The sequence below is a fragment of the Prionailurus bengalensis genome, chromosome E1 (genome assembly GCF_016509475.1).
Source record: "Prionailurus bengalensis isolate Pbe53 chromosome E1, Fcat_Pben_1.1_paternal_pri, whole genome shotgun sequence".
Classification (NCBI taxonomy): Eukaryota; Metazoa; Chordata; class Mammalia; order Carnivora; family Felidae; genus Prionailurus; species Prionailurus bengalensis.
This window is the reverse complement of record NC_057347.1, coordinates 39,433,723-39,450,563: the sequence shown is the minus strand read 5'-3', so window position 1 is coordinate 39,450,563 and position 16,841 is coordinate 39,433,723. Positions and strand designations below refer to the sequence as shown.

General features: G+C 40.7%; 1 long non-coding RNA gene across 2 annotated transcripts in view; it reads right to left on the bottom strand.

Moving 5' to 3' along the window:
- LOC122485537 overlaps nt 1-16,841 on the bottom strand; it is a 149,750-nt gene that overhangs the window by 56,224 nt on the left and 76,685 nt on the right. The window lies entirely within an intron of this gene.

Below are 16,841 nucleotides of genomic sequence, written 5' to 3'. Positions count from 1 at the left end.
GAAGTCAGGGGCGCCTGGGTGGTGCAGTCAGTTAAGCGTTGGACTTTGGCTCAGGTCACGATCTCGCGGTCCGTGAGTTCGAGCCCGGCGTCGGGCTCTGGGCTGACGGCTCAGAGCCTGGAGCCTGTTTCCGATTCTGTGTCTCCCTCTCTCTCTGACCCTCCCTGTTCATGTGGTGCCTCTCTCTGTCCCAAAAATAAATAAACGTTGAAAAAAAATTTTTTTTAAAAGAAAAAGAAAAAGAAAAGGGAATTCAGAAAAAAGATCCTCATTACAAACAGCCACTAAGACCCTAAAAGGGGAAATGACTTGTCTAAGATCTGAAATACAAATGTTAGGGTCCAGACTACTATGTTGAGGTGGAGTATGGGCTGATGCACAAAGACTATGCCCCTCTGTCCTCTCAAAAAGATGCTTTTTTTTCTCAAATTGTAGCAGTGTGAGCCATTGTTCCAAGACTGGTACAGAGGAGCAGTGCTGGAGAAAAGTGCTGCAGAAATCCATATATCTGCTAAGGTGTTACCAGAATGCTGTCCATGGAATTAACAATTACAGGATATTCACAATTTAAGGGATCACAAGCGCAGGCTAGTCAAACTCTCCCCTTTAACAGACAAATAAACTGAGACCCAGAACCATAAAGGCATTTACTCAAACACTCACTGGATTGTTGCTGGTCTAAATCTAGCTCTCTCGACTGTTAACCAAAGTTAACTAACACTTGTTAAACTAAAAGTGATATGAAGTAGTTCCACTGTCATCTACCACATTGACAATGCCCCGTATGGTTTTTTTCTCTGTGTTTTAATACTTTCTCGGAAAGGATTGCTTTTGATGTTTCCTGAACGAGGCATCTGTTAAAACTGAACTGGTCTTCCCTTTAAACAATAATTGGTGTTTCTTACTCTTAATGTCCAAATAATGGAAAACCAACCCCTAACAATCTGAAATTAAACAAAAGGAACCTGGGATGATCACATTATTACAAAAATGTTTATTGGTTTAACTGAAATACGCTAATTCTCTGAAGTAAAATTATAACTTTATCTTTACTATGTGATTACATCAAAGAATCTCAAAAATAACCGGTACACTAATACTGTCAATGAGTTTTCTTTGCACAGTATTTGTCTGTGGAGACATTTGATGTTTGGGGGACAAGAACGGACTCATATTAGACTTTATTATTTCTCTTTTTCGATTTCATTTTACTATGAAATAGGGTACTATTCATATGTTAATAGGGTACTAGACTGTCAAGACAGACCTAAAAATGATTTTTTTTTCATTTTAGCACCAAAACACTCTGCAATTTTAGACATTATCTCTTTCTCAAAGTATGCATTAAATATATATATATAGGGGCACCTGGGTGGCACAGTCAGTTAAGCGTCCGACTTCAGCCAGGTCACGATCTCGCGGCCCGTGAGTTCAAGCCCCGCGTCGGGCTCTGGGCTGATGGCTCAGAGCCTGGAGCCTGTTTCCGATTCTGTGTTTCCCTCTCTCTCTGCCCCTCCCCCGTTCATGCTCTGTCTCTCTCTGTCCCAAAAATAAATAAACGTTGAAAAAAAAATTAAAAAATATATATATATAAAGTATGCATTAAATATATTTTTTCTCAAGGTGAAGTTTGAGTACTGTTAGCAAAATCTTTTGAAGAATATTCAAAAAATATGACAAGCTGAAGGGAAAGTTACAACACTAGGCTCAGAAAATAATCACTAATCTTCCATTTACTCTAATTTATATATGATTTGGTAACAGGAAATCATAACATATGAATAATTTTTCATTCAAGAGGTTAAAATATCCTTAAAGTCTTATTAATTTTTACTGTATCAATTAAGGTGACAAATTTATCCCAGTTTGCCCAGGAAACCCCTCAATTGGGGGTGGTTGGGTACCCTATTAATAAAGAAATCATTGCTCTTGCCTTAGTCCATTCAAGTAGCTATAAGTATACACAGACTGGATGGCTTACAAACAACAGAAATTTATTTCTCACAGTTCTGATGACTTGGAAGTTCAAAATCAAGGTACCAGCAGGGTTGTGTCCTGGTGAAGACCCTCTTCCTGGTTCATAGCTTGTGTCCTCAAATGGTAGAAGAGGCCAGGGAGTTCTGTAGGGTATCTTTTGTAAGAAGCTTAAAGCCATTCATGAGAGTTCCACCCTCATGACCTAGGCAACTCCCAAATGCCTCACCTCCTAAAACCCTCATCTGTGGGGGTTAGGACTTGAACATTTGAATTTTTTTTAGGCCACACCATCTCTATTTCACTAACTAGAGACAAACAGAGAAATGAAACCATTTGCCTGAATAAAGAGACAATTGCATGCTAGACAACATAGAATAACCTCTTCCCCACATCTAAATCAGCCCCAAAATATTTCAAAGTACCATTACAAATTGATTAGTGCCTGCATGTTTAGGTGAGTAACTAACCACAGAAGTTTTCATTTGGATTTGGTTTTGGCCAACACACACCCAATGCACATAAAGGAGTTGATAATAAGTTATATTGTTTTTGTTACTGGAACACTTTGAGTAAATAGCAACTATTCCATTACCCAAGACCCAACTAAACAAACAGTTGACTAACCCAGAGAGATACAAAATATTACTTTGGAATTTAATATTTATGACAACATATTTCCCAAGAGTGCCATAACATGGTTGAGTGGATAGATCCATTTAATATGTGTCCATCCAATCAAATACATGCCTTTACTATGTGTTTTTCAATTAATGCTTTCATACACCCACCCTGTTAATAATGTGTGAAACTGAGAACTAAACTTCATAAAAATTCATTATTGAGGAATGTAGCAATTGTATGTTGGGGGAGAGGTCATAAGCCTGAGCAGGGGGCAAGGACTTGAATTACTGTAGGAAAACACGGTAAGAGAAAGAGATCCAAGAAAGTTTCTTGAGGGCAAAGGTTCTGAAACTTGGCTGCATTTCAGGATCTCCTGGGGAGATTTAAAAATGCTAATGCCAAGGCCACATCATGGATCAATTAAAACATGGTTTTTAAAGGTTGGGACCCAGGCACCCATATATTTGAAAGATCCCCGTGTAATTACAACATTCAGCCAAGTTTGAGAACCTGCTGCTTTGGGAGCTTCAGGTGAGTACTTCTGTATTTGTTTGTATGTTCCCCATATGCTAATTGTGTCATACTCTCCTAAGAATTAATGACAACTACTAGAAAACTAAGAGCCTCTTCCATGTCATTCCCAAATGCTTGTGAATAGTTTCATTTTACCAGATTGGAGAGAAGTCCTTCCAGGAAACACACACACACACACACACACACACACACACAAACTCTGGAAACTTACTTCCACCTAATCTTAGTAAAATCCCTTTCAGTTGCTTAATCAAATATTTTACCAAAGTGTTAGGCTCCTGTAATGAGCTTCTATGATGAAAATTGGCTGTGTTATTTTAGCCTCTTTCTTCCCTTTACCTCTTACCTTTTTTCATAGCAAAGCAAAATAATAACACATGCAGATAAGAGATTTGTGGGGAAAATATCTCTAAGCCAAGTAATGAAAAAACTTAATTTCAGGATCACCTAAGTAAATCTTTCCTTAAGGAAACATCAGATTGTTTTAGTATTTCCCAAAAGCACATTTTACATTACTCTAATAGTGAATCACGCATCACACAGAGTTTAAATAAAAAAAATAGCAGCATTAGAAGAAAGCAGCAATCAATTGATTGAACCTTCTTGTTAAAGAGCTGAGGAAGCCAAAGTCTAGAAAAATTAACCTAGCCCTCCTGGGACTCAGATCTCATTGCTACCTATATGTAGCATCCCTGACATATGGAAATTTCAGAATTGAAAAAAAGCATCACACAATTTTTTAAACACATAGCAAATTAAAAATCAGAATTCTAGAGGAGCCTGGGTGGCTCTGTCAGTTAAGCGTCCAACTTCAGCTCTAGTCATGATCTCACGATTTGTGGGTTTGAGCCCCACGCTGGTCTCTGTGCTGACAGCTCAGAGCTGGAGGCTGCTTCAGAGTCTGTGTCTCCCTCTCTCTCTATTCCTCCCCCACTCACACTCTGTCTCTGTCTCTCTCTCTCTCAAAAAATAAGTAAAAATTTTTTAATTAAAATAATAATAATAATGATATTAATTCTAAATGTGTGAATATTACAAAGCCAAAATAATTAAGGTATGAGCTTTTAAGATGCGACCAATTTGTAAAAATGCCAATAATCACAAGAAAAAAGTAAGCCTGAGATAGGAACTAAAGGTTGGATGTTTTTATTTTCTTTACAAATGGTCTTAACTAAATTATTTAATGCAGACTTTATGTAGCATGGAGATTTTTTTTAATGTTTACCTTGTATCAAATAATTTGGCATACCATTTCTTTGGGATAAAAATAACATAATTCCAAAAATACATCTTATGGACATTAAGCAATAGTGATTTAGTCATTCACAGTAGAAAATGGATACTAAATAATAGTATTATTTTCTGAGTAGCTGGTAGATACCGATGGCCCCAATGAACCCACATCACCAGGACTCAGGCCTTTCCATAGTCTTTCCCACATCTACTTTGAACTTGACAATGTGACTTGATCTGGCCAATGAAACATCAGCAAGCATGACACAAGCAGGCATTTAATGAATGCTTATGCATTGGAGCTTATGTCTTCTTAGAATGTTCCCTATAGGAAGCCGGCTACCATATAAGAAGCTCATTTACCCTGAGACTACCACGCTGTAGGGAAGTCTAAGCTAGCCTCACAGAGAGACCACATGAAGAAAAACTGAGGAACCCAGACAAGAGCCATAACTAAAGTTCTAGATGTATGACTCTGCTCCAGCCATTCCAGCTAGTTCCTGGCCATTCCAGCTAGTTCCTGGCCATTCCAGCTAGTTCCTGCCCATTCAAGCCAACTAGCCTGAGGCCCCAGACATTATGGAGCAGAGATAAGCCATCCCCAATATTCTGAATCTGAAATTCTGATCTATAGAATTATGAACAAATAAAATGGTTGTTGTTTTAAACCAGTAAGTTCCAGTAAGTTCTGGAGTACTTTTTCATGTGACAATGGACAATGAAACAGAGTATTTAAAATAAGAGTCTATTATCTGCAGGGCACTTGGGTGGCTCAGTTGGTTAAGTATCTTACTCTCCTTGATTTCAGCTCAGGTCATGACCTCACAGTTCGTGAGACTGAGTCACGCATTGGGCTCTGTGCTGACAGTGTGGAGCCTGCTTGGGATTCTCTTTCCCTCTCTCTCTCTGTCCCTCCCCCCCCCCCCACACACACACATGCACATGTTCTTTCTCTCAAAAAAAAAATTTTTTTTTGAAAAAGAGTCTGTTATTTGCTCAGTGACAATAGCTGATATAAGTTTAGTCCATTAGCCTCCCACCAAACCTTTCAACCAGGATTTTAGCCATTTTAACACTGAAATGGATCTCTATGGCAGTCCTGGTCCAGTAACCTTAGATGAAGCACCAAAGCATCCAAGAGAAAAGCCAAGGTCCTCACTCTTCTAAGGCAGCAGAAAATAAAGCCATTGCCCATGTATGTAGGTTCATAGCTCTCTGCCTCTTCACAAATCAGGACCAAGCAGTGTAACTCCAACTCAAAAAGGAGGGACGTCCCCTGCTTTTCATGAGAGCATGCTGGGATACCCAGGTAAATTCTCCTCCTTCTTATCTTTAAGTTTTGATTCCTTTTGACTCTGTCTTTAAGTTCCTCATTCCAGGGACATTAACAACTTCTCTATAAATATGCTCACAGTAAGTATCACACAGATCAAGAGTTTCACTGAAAGGTGATCTGTGTTCCATGTAGGTGAGCAATATTCTCCTTCATCTAGAAATTATAAGGCCTTTTACAGACTAAGATGGGCATGATTATTAGGTAGCTCTTAGTTCTAACGTTTCAGTTTTTAAGTCATTAAGACCCTTAAATAACTGTCCATTCATTCTAGGCATGTTTCTTCACAATGCTATGCTCATTTCAATATATAATTCTATATTATTTGGGGTGTTTATATATACCCTCTAAAGTGTTTTGTTGGCTTTTTGTGTATCATAACAATGTTGGTTTCTCTAACTTACTACATGACTGAGCTCATTCCCATGTGGGTGACTCATTCCCCATCTCATTTATTCTATTACAACATCTATATGTCACCTGCTTTCTGAAGAGGATTAGAGAGTTTCTAAAATATATTTGCAGTGAGGTCATGCAAAAAGGAAAGATGACAGTATCTCTGACATACTCCATGATCTGACCTAAACAGACTTAGGAGTTTTACTGAAGAACTGTGTGTGTGTGTGTGTGTGTGTGTGTGTGTGTATTTACAGGGACTATCCTATGCACCAAAACTTCTCTTTGAAATTTAAAATAGGAACAATCTAATAAAATTATGAGTCACCGAATAAAAACGATATGTCAGTTTATACCAATTTTTAAGTCTGCATACACAACGTAAACTCACGCATGTGACATACATACACACATATACTAGAGGAAATTTTAACAGTAACAACTATTCTTGACTGACCTTTGCATTCACAATTTCATTTGTCACAACCTTGCAAGGCATTATTATCCTCATTTTGGACTGATGAAATTGGGGCTCAAATGGATTAACTGAACTGTGGTCATAGAGCTAAAAATGGTGGAACCAGAATTTGTACCCAGTGTACTTACTCTTTTTATTGTACCACACAAAGTCAAAACATGGTCACCAAAGAGTTTTAAAAAAAAGTAAACACAGGCAACACATTTTGATGAACTCTTGCTGATGGTTTTTATCTGAGATGAGAGTCCAGGGATGAGAAATCTGAAAATGTACATTGTACTAGAATAATACAAAGGAGTCAGAAATACACACTCAGGTCTAGGGAGGGACAGACTTTTATGACTAAAAGCTACCTTCCCACTACCCAGACCTCAAAGTGTTCAACCCTCTGCGCACAGAGGTCAACACCAGGGGAGAGCTTAGCAAGTTCCAAAACTAGAGGACCTCAGCCCTTAGTCTGTCCAGTTAGATCTTACATTCACTCCTAGTTTCTATCAAAGTTATCTCTCCCATACACTAAGAGAACAAGAAAGAGGACAAAGATAGTAATGATGGATGAACCATATGTTCCAGAATCATCAACTGGAAAAATTTTATCTACAGTGTTATCACAAAAACATCTTTGTTTGTTTGTTTGTTGTTTGTTTGTTTCCCACATTCTAGGAAGCAGTAGTTTGGGGTCAACCTCTAATCCTAAGACTTATATGTATATCGGTGCTTTTCAAATCTTAATGTCTATATATATACTTATATGTATGTATTACAGGTTATATAAAAAATATAATAAATGTAAAATATATAAACCTGGAAATCTTGTTAAAATTGCAGATTCTGGGTTTCTAGTACATCTAGGTTGGGGGTCCAAGATTCTGCATGTCTAACAAGCTCCCAGATGATGCTGAGGCTGCTGATCCATGGACCACACTTTGAGTAGAAAGATGAGTTCAACCTATCAGCCATTTTGATAAATCCCCTAGACTGAATGTCTTATCCACAAGCCAGTCTCAATAGATTTAATATAGACTGAACTGGATGAAAAATACAATAGGAAAGGTGGTATCATTAGAATCTGATTAGCATTGTCTTGCTCAAAGCAAGTGAAGCTGGCAAGAGTACTCACTGATTAAGTAAAGCCTTGAAAGAAAGTGTTTTTTGGTTCTGGTCAAGAGTGGAAAATGGAATGAAGTCAGGAAACGAAGGAGATCAATCACTTTGTCCCCAGTTATTCCTGGCCTCATTGCATTAGCGCATGACATGAAAAGTTCACCACTAACCAGACTCACTGGAGAGGATGAAAATGCCTGTCAGAGGTTGTCTATCGTGCTACTAACACAGCACTAAAAAGTATGCTACTATTTACGAATGAGTATTCACTTACAAAATTCTTCCTCAATTTTCCTCAAGGACCATTTCTTTACTGAGTGGACCAACTAACGGCTGAAGTTCTCAGAAAAACAGTAATAACTCTGTGAAATTATGTCTCATTCCACACCAGCTTGAACTGGTTACTTTCATCTTGGGTATTGATTTTTTTTTTTTAACATTTATTTATTTTTGAGACAGAGAGAGACAGAGCATGAACAGGGGAGGGGCAGAGAGAGAGGGAGACACAGAATCGGAAGCAGGCTCCAGGCTCTGAGCCATCAGCCCAGAGCCTGACGCGGGGCTCGAACTCACGGACCGCGAGATCATGACCTGAGCCGAAGTCGGACGCTCAACCGACTGAGCCACCCAGGCGCCCCTTGGGTATTGATTTTTATCACTCTTTGTTTTCAAGAAATTCACATGAGTTGGAATTAAGAACCAATCGGGAAGTATTTATGAAGCTTCCGACACATGTCTACACCGAAGCCAGCCACTGTTAGGAAGACAAAACAAGGAAGTTCATGAAGTCAGAGCTTCTGAGAAGGAAATGAAAATACACAAAACTGTCCCTTTGCCCAACTGTACTTCCTGTCGCCCATAATCATAGTAGGCAGCCATAATAATTACACCTTTGCTGGTGTTATGATAAGGAAATTGATTTGAGCTGAGAGACAAAAAGAAAGCACATCTCTCCAGTAAAGCTCTTTCCACCCTCTTGAAATTTTCTCCCACACTCAACAAAAACTTCATAAAGTCATCCATGACCCTTCTGCTCGTCTCCACCAAGTCAACTCCTATGACTGGTCTCACACCCTTCTCAAGTATCGAGGCATTGCCACATGGCCTTCTCCTAGTGAGGCCCAGCTTGTTTTTCCAGAGGGCAGCAGTCATTACCTGAATGGCAGGTTTGCAATGCAAGCTGCCTTAATGTAGGGCTTTGTAGCCATCACGTCTGGGTTGTCATTAGTGTCCTCTGAAAACAACAATCAGCTGGCAGACCAAAAAAGGGCATTCAAGAAAACTCATTAATTCAAGTGTTTGGGGAAGCTACAGAAAATCTAAGTTTATTTATCTTTTAGTTATTCAAAGAAAGTTCTAACATACACACAAGGATAATAGTCACCTAAAAGTTTATGAACTATACTTGCTACAATGCTGAATTGGGACAGGCTACACATCTGTGGGCTGGCAGCTCTGGGAAGGAGGTAGCACCTTTGATCATTCCTGCATGGGATGATGTAATCATTCATCAGGGGGCTGAGCCGTGTTGTAGGGACATGGGTAATTCCATTTCTCACTGTCCCTTCCTCTTCCCTCTACAATGTTAGGTGGTTGGAAAGTTCTAGAAGAAGTCTGTTTACAGGAGTCTTCCTCCTCTGCCCCCACCTTTAGCATGGATGCACCTAAGGCTAAAAAGACAAGAGAGGAGATGACAGGACTCCTCTCTTCTGCCCCAGCCACACTGTTCCTGGGCTAGCCAGAGGTCAGAGTGACCAGGACTGAGTTCTGTGTCAGACCACAAGAGGGCTGCCTTCGAATAGCAGATGTCCATAGTCTGCTCCCTGTTCCCTCACAGGAAGCAGAATGTAGAAATAAGCCCCCAGTGACAAGCACAGGCCTGCTAACCATTTTTACAGCAGGCAAAGGGTTAAAACCACAGCCTCCAGAAAGGTGCCTGCAGGAAAGTGGCAGAAGGAAGCTGGGAGCCTGCACCTCTAGGCAAACTGGACACCCATCTGGGGTCCAGACACGGGGCAGGCTGGGTGGGAGGGACCCACAGACACCTGAGGTGGGGGAATCAGGGAGGGTGGGGTCAGAGGCTGAGTTCAAGGCTTTGATACCCAAATACATTCTGCCAGTTTCTTCCTGGTAGTGCTTAGAATTAGATCCTCCCCACCTCACCCACCAGGAACACATAAGGGGGAGAATTCAGAGCCCACTCCCATAACCCTCTAGAAATAAAACTTTCTAAGTGGCTCTGCTATGCTCACAGGATCCAAAGGATCTCCTGTGCACAGCAGGGGAGGCTTGGGGGCCTCTCAGAGATTCACTTCCTGCCTCCCAGCTTTGTTTTTGGGGCCTCCAAGCAACATCTTGATGTAAAAGCTTCTCCTGCACTTGAGCGTTCTAGCTTGCTCTGCAGGGGCCCCACCTGAAGGTTTCTTTGCTGAAAGGGAGAGGGGTATGTAGCCACACCCCCATCAGAAGCAAGGAGGGGAAGGGGGACTTTAAGAGGAGGTGAAGAGGGACTGAAACTGCAGGCAGAGATCTTGTTACCTCAGTTTCCCCCAAACCCACTCAAACTTGAAAGAGACAGAACCCATGCACCAAGTACAAAGATGGGTTTGCGATCAGGCAGGAGACACAAAAGTCCTAGTTCCTGCCCTTACAATGATCCCTTCTCTGAATGCTGGCTCCCTCCATGAGACAACTTGACAGAGTTTACTTCCACCTTGGCATCTGTGTCCTCAAGGCATCCAAGTATCTTGTGTATCTTTCAACAGATCAAAAGGCAGAAAGAAAAATGTTCTTGGATCAGCTCCTAGAAAAATCTGAAACCAGATTTTCCTGGGATACGTCAGGCCAGTCAGCACCTGTTATTTTATACTGTGGCACCTTTCCTTTAAAATATGGATTAAACGATGTGGCAAATGAAAAGATGAAAAATTCACAAATCCAGCAGCTCTAGTTTCTAAATTGCTGCGTTATTTCCTTTTAAACTTCTGTGGACTTTCATCACCCTCTCTGCTCTTTGGGGCGCTGCCTTTCTTACAGGGAAAACAGAAAAACCTGAGCTTTGCAAGCGGGGCACAAGGACACCGGTCAGGAATGCTGTAAGGAGGACCAGGTATCAATCTCCATAGGAGTGGAACCAAACGGTGGGCATTCAGATTTGATGATTCTCGTGTTAATGAGAAAAGATTTTACACTTCTAAAGAAGATAAAGTAACAGATCTATGGAAGATATTAACTGGTTTTTTAGATGTCTACAGGTTGGCCGAATTATAAATAAAGTTAGGACGCAGAGGCACCCACTTGTTTACACATTGTCTGTGGCGGCTTTGGGCTATGGCAGCGGAGCCGAATAGTTACAACTGAGTTTCTCTGGCCCATAAAGCTTAAAATATTGACCATCTGGCCTTTGCAGAAAAAAATCTTCCAACCTTGTCTACAGACATTAGGAGGAAATGAGTTGAAATTACAGCAGAAACAGGCCCAACTATAACATCATCTCTGCCAGGTGAAGGGGGAATCTTTCTGACAGTTGAGATGGCTCTTGACCCCTTGCCAAGTACTAAACATGAACACGGCTAATTTAAAGAACACCTGGACAATTTAGCGCCGGTGTAATAACTTGAAAGATTGAAAAGTATCTGCTCTTCCCCCAGGTAATTCATACTCAGGGCAAAAAATTGTAAATAAAAAAAAAAAGGATATTTTACTTTTAAAGTTGTAGAGTTTCCCAAATGTTTTCCAGGATGACTGGTCAACTGTGCTCACCAATAAATTATGCTGTTCTTTGCAAAATGCCTTATTTGCACAGAGTGGGAAGGGAGATAATGGTGACTCATAAGTTTGGGTTTCCCCCTGGAGTCTTGGAAAGGGTAACCTTTATTAGATATGAAGGGCAGGAGCGCCCCCTGCTGACCAGAGAGGCAACTTAGGCCTGAACTCAATATTCTTTTTTCTGATCAGGGCTCTCAGGTTGGACAAGAATCAATTTCCACATAGCCCCATGAGGGAATAAAGGAATACCAAACATTCGCAATTCATGCCCAAGGCATGGTAGCAACTTTAAATCTCAGTAGTTTGCATAACATGTGTGGTAGCAAAAACAACCATCAAAATGGAATCACCAGATTTTCACTTCTCTTCCTTAAGTCTCCTTCTCCACTAAATATAAAAATAAAAATACAGCCTTCGACAACAGCCCATTGAATACAAACTCCTTTAACAACAAAGAAGTTAGCCCCTTACTTGAAATCAAGTACCGGCTGAAGGTTTTGTTCGAAATAAGTCAAACTATATGAAATTGCCAATATTCCACTTGTTTGACTCACAAAAACAGCAACTTCATATGGTTCAGGTTGAATGTAATGACTCCATCAACAATTGACAAAGATACATAGGAGAGTCTGAATGTGTAAGTTAGGCGGCAGGCTTCCCTTACTCACCTACAGATACAGTGGTTGGAGGCTGGGGATACAGGACGTAGACCTTCTGGCCTCACAATTCTCCCCCAGGGAAGCCTCTGAATTCATCTAACCAATGAAAACAGAGGCTAGGATTTTAAAGTATCTTTCTTGTCACTTAGGCAACTCTGCTCCACATGATGGATAAGTATTTTTAAAATCAGTTCTCTCTTTTTAACACAAGTGTCCTAATAAAAGAGCTTCAGGGAAGAGGAGGATTTTTTTTAGTGTTTATTTATTTTTGAGAGAAAGAGAGAGACGGAGTGCAAGCGAGGGAGGGGCAGAGTGAGAGGGAGACACAGAATCCAAAACAGGCTCCAGGGTCCAAGCTGTCAGCACAGAGCCTGACACAGGGTTGGAACTCGTGAACTGCGAGATCATGACCTGAGCCTAAGTCGGATGCTTAACCGACTGAGCCACCCAGCTGCCCCGGAAGAAGAGGATTTGAAAATCCTGATCTCACCATTTCCTCACTTTGAGGTTCTACAAGAACAGGGGATGTAAAAGCCCCACTGACCATGACCGTGGGACTGCAGTAGTGACTCTGCCATGCAGACCAGGCGCAGTGGAGGACTGGGGCCAGGACAGATGCAGACAAGGTCAAAGACCAAGGGTTACGAGGGCAGGGACTTCTGATTTGAAAAGGAGAATCTGGGAGGGAACATTTACAAGGTCTGAATACCAAGCAAATTAGAACATGGACTCATTCATGCATCTGAATTTTGCAGTAAAATCCGTATGGATCTGGATTTCTAAACCACAGTGACCTAGATAATAATCACTCCTCTAGGCCCATTTTTCAGGGCCCACTGTTAGCTGCAAGAGCCACAAAAAGCTGCAAAAGCCACAACCATAAGAGTTGTGGGAAGAGTCTGAAGTAAAATAAAAGAAAGGAGTACGACAGCAACTCAGTCACACAATACTCTTAAAAGAACTTGGTAGAACTTTGTGTGTGTGTGTACATATATATTTTTTAATGTTTTCTTTATTTATTTTTAGTTAAAAAATTGTTAATGTTTATTTATTTTTGAAGGAGAGAGAGACAGAACGTGAGCAGGGAAGGGGCAGAGAGAGAGAGGGAGACACAGAATCCAAAGCAGGCTCTGGGCTCTGAGCTGTCAGCACAGAGCCCGACGTGGGGCTCGAACCCATGAGCCGTGAGATCATGACCTGAGCTGAAGTCAGCCACTTAACTGACTGAGCCAACCAGAGGCCCCTTATTTATTTATTTTTGAGAGAGAGAATGGGGGAGGGGCAGAGAGAGAGGGAAACAGCTCTGCGCTGACAGAAGCAAGCCCATTGTGAGGCTCAAACTCATGAACAGTGAGATCATGACCTGAGCTGAAGTTGGATGCTTAACTGACTGAGCCACCAAACTTGGTAGGAGTTTGAAGGCAAGTTCCAAGTAGACTTATTTGAAGGATCAAGTCGGGAGAAACAGGAGTTGCCCATACCCTAGCCCAATACTTTGATACATTCCTTAAAATGTCCATGATTTAAGGCAGCGGTCCCTAGGTTAAAAACACAATTCTTGAATTTGAAAACACAGTGGCCAAATGCCATCCTCCAGGACAGAAACACTGAACACAGGAAAAGCCTGAATGATATCCTTAGACTATAATATCAAGCCCCCGGGAGATTTCCAATGTGACGCTCACTGACAGGAACCACTAAGTTGAAGGACCTCTCGAGTCGAATTATAATTCCATATAAGCTTGGGAATTTTTAAGTACAAAAGAAAAAAGAAAATCCCACAGCTACACAAGTCATTATAAGAGCAAAGCTCAAAGCCTATCATCCAGCAGAGGGAGCAAGAGGTAAACAAATACTTTTAAAGTCAGACCATGGAATTTAATTAAGACTTTGGATTGTGATGCCTCCCACTTTGGTCTTTTTCAAAATTACTTTGGCTATTCGGGGTCTTTTGTGGTTCCATACAAATTTTAGGATTGCTTGTTCTAGCTTCGAGAAGAATGCTGGTGCAATTTTGATTGGGATTCCATTGAATGTGTACATAGCTTTGGGTAGTATTGACATTTTAACAATATTTATTCCTCCAATCCATGAGCACAGAATGTTTTTCCATTTCTTTATATCTTCTTCAATTTCCTTCATAAGCTTTCTATAGTTTTCAGCATACAGATCTTTTACACCTTTGGTTAGGTTTATTCCTAGGTATTTTATGATTCTTGGTGCAACTGTGAATGGGATCACTTTCTTTATTTGTCTTTCTGTTGCTTCATTATTAGTGTATAAGAATGCAACTGATTTCTGTATATTGATTTTGTATCTTGTGACATTGCTGAATTCATGTATCAGTTCTAGTAGATTTTTGGTGGAGTCTATCAGGTTTTCCATGTATAATATCATGACATCTGCAAAAAGTGAAGGCTTGACTTCACCTTTGCCAATTTTGATGCCTTTGATTTCCTTTTGTTGTCTGATTGCTGATTCTAGAACTTCCAACACTGTTAACAACAACAGCAGTGAGAGTGGACATCCCTGTCGTGTTCCTGATCTCAGGAGGAAAGCTCTCAGTTTTTCCCCATTGAGGATGATATTAGTTATGGGCTTTTCATAAATGGCTTTTATGATGTTTAAGTATGTTCCTTCTATCCTGACTTTCTTGAGAGTTTTTATTAAGAAAGGATGCTGAATTTTGTCAAATGCTTTTTCTGCATTGATTGACAGGATCATATGGTTCTTTTCTTTTCTTATTGTGATGTATCACATTGATTGATTTGCAATTGTTGAACCAGCCCTGCATCCCAGGAATGAATCCCACTTGATCATGGTGAATAATTCTTTTTATATGCTGTTGAATTTGATTTGCTAGTATCTTATTGAGAATTTTTGCATCCATATTCATTAGGGATATTGGCCTGCAGTTCTCTCTTTTTTTTTTTTTAATATTGAAGAAGAAGACCAAAGTGGGAAGCATCATAATCTCAGACTTTAGCCTCTACTACAAAGCTGTAATCATCAAGACAGCATGGTATTGGCACAAAAACAGACACATAGGCCAATGGAATAGAATAGAGACTCCAGAATTGGACCCACAAAAGTATGGCCAACTAATCTTTGAGAAAGCAGGAAAGAATATCCAATGGAAAAAAGACAGTCTCTTTAACAAATGGTGTTGGGAGAACTGGACAGCAACATGGAGAAGAATGAAACTAGACCACTTTCTTACACCATTCACAAAAATAAACTCAAAATGGATAAAGGACCAGAATGTGAGACAGAAAATCATCCAAACCCTAGAGGAGAAAGCAGGAGAACACCTCTCTGACCTCAGCCACAGAAATTTCTTATTTGACACATCTCCAAAGGCAAGGGAATTAAAAGCAAAAATGAACTATGGGGACCTCATGAAGATAAAAACCTGCACTGCAAAGGAAACAATCAACAAAACTAAAAGGCAACCAATGGAATGGGAAAAGATATTTGCAAATGACATATCGGATAAAGGGCTAGTATCCAAAATCTATAAAGAGCTCACCAAACTCCACACCCGAAAACAAATAATCCAGTGAAGAAATGGGCAGAAAACATGAATAGACACTTCTCTAAAGAAGACATCCTGATGGCCAACAGGCACATGAAAAGATGCTCAACGTCGCTCCTCATCAGGGAAATACAAATCAAAACCACACTCAGATACCACCTCACGCCGGTCAGAGTGGCTAAAATGAACAAATCAGAAGACTATAGATGCTGGAGAGGATGTAGAGAAACGGGAACCCTCTTGCACTGTTGGTGGGAATGCAAACTGGTGCAGCCACTCTGGAAAACAGTGTGGAGGTTCCTCAAAAAATTAAAAATAGATCTACCCTATGACCCAGCAATAGCACTGTTAGGAATTTACCCAAGGGATACAGGAGTGCTGATGCATAGGGGCACTTGTACCCCAATGTTTACAGCAGCACTTTCAACAATAGCCAAATTATGGAAAGAGCCTAAATGTCCATCAATGATGAAAGAATAAAGAAATTGTGGTTTATATATACAGTGGAATACTACGTGGCAATGAGAAATAATGAAATCTGGCCTTTTGTAGCAATGTGGATGGAACTGGAGAATGTTATGCTAAGTGAAATAAGTCATACAGAAAAAGACAGATACCATATGTTTTCACTCTTATGTGGATCCTGAGAAACTTACCAGAAGACCATGGGGGAGGGGAAGGGAAAAAAAAAAGGTTAGAGAGGGAGGGAGCCAAACCATAAAAGACTCTTAAAAACTGAGAAGAGGGGCACCTGGGTGGCTCAGTCGGTTGAGCGTCTGACTTCAGCTCAGGTCATGATCTCACAGTCTGTGAGTTCGAGCCCCGCATCGGGCTCTGTGCTGACAGCTCAGATCCTGGAGTCTCTTTCGGATTCTGTGTCTCCCCCTCTCTCTGCCCCTCTCCCACTCGTGCTCTGTCTCTCTCTGTCTCAAAAATAAATAAAAACATTTAAAAAATTTTTAAAAACTGAGAACAATCTGAGGGTTGATGGTAGATGGGAGGGAGGGGAAGGTGGGTGATGGGTATTGAGGAGGGCACCTGTTGGGATGAGAACTGGGTGTTGTATGGAAACCAATTTGACAATAAATTTCATATTAAAAAAAAAAGACCTTGGAGCCTAGGGGCGCCTGAGTGGCTCAGTCGGTTGGGTGGCTGAGTTTGGCTCAGGTCGTGATCTCACGGTTTGTGGTTTTGAGCTCCCCA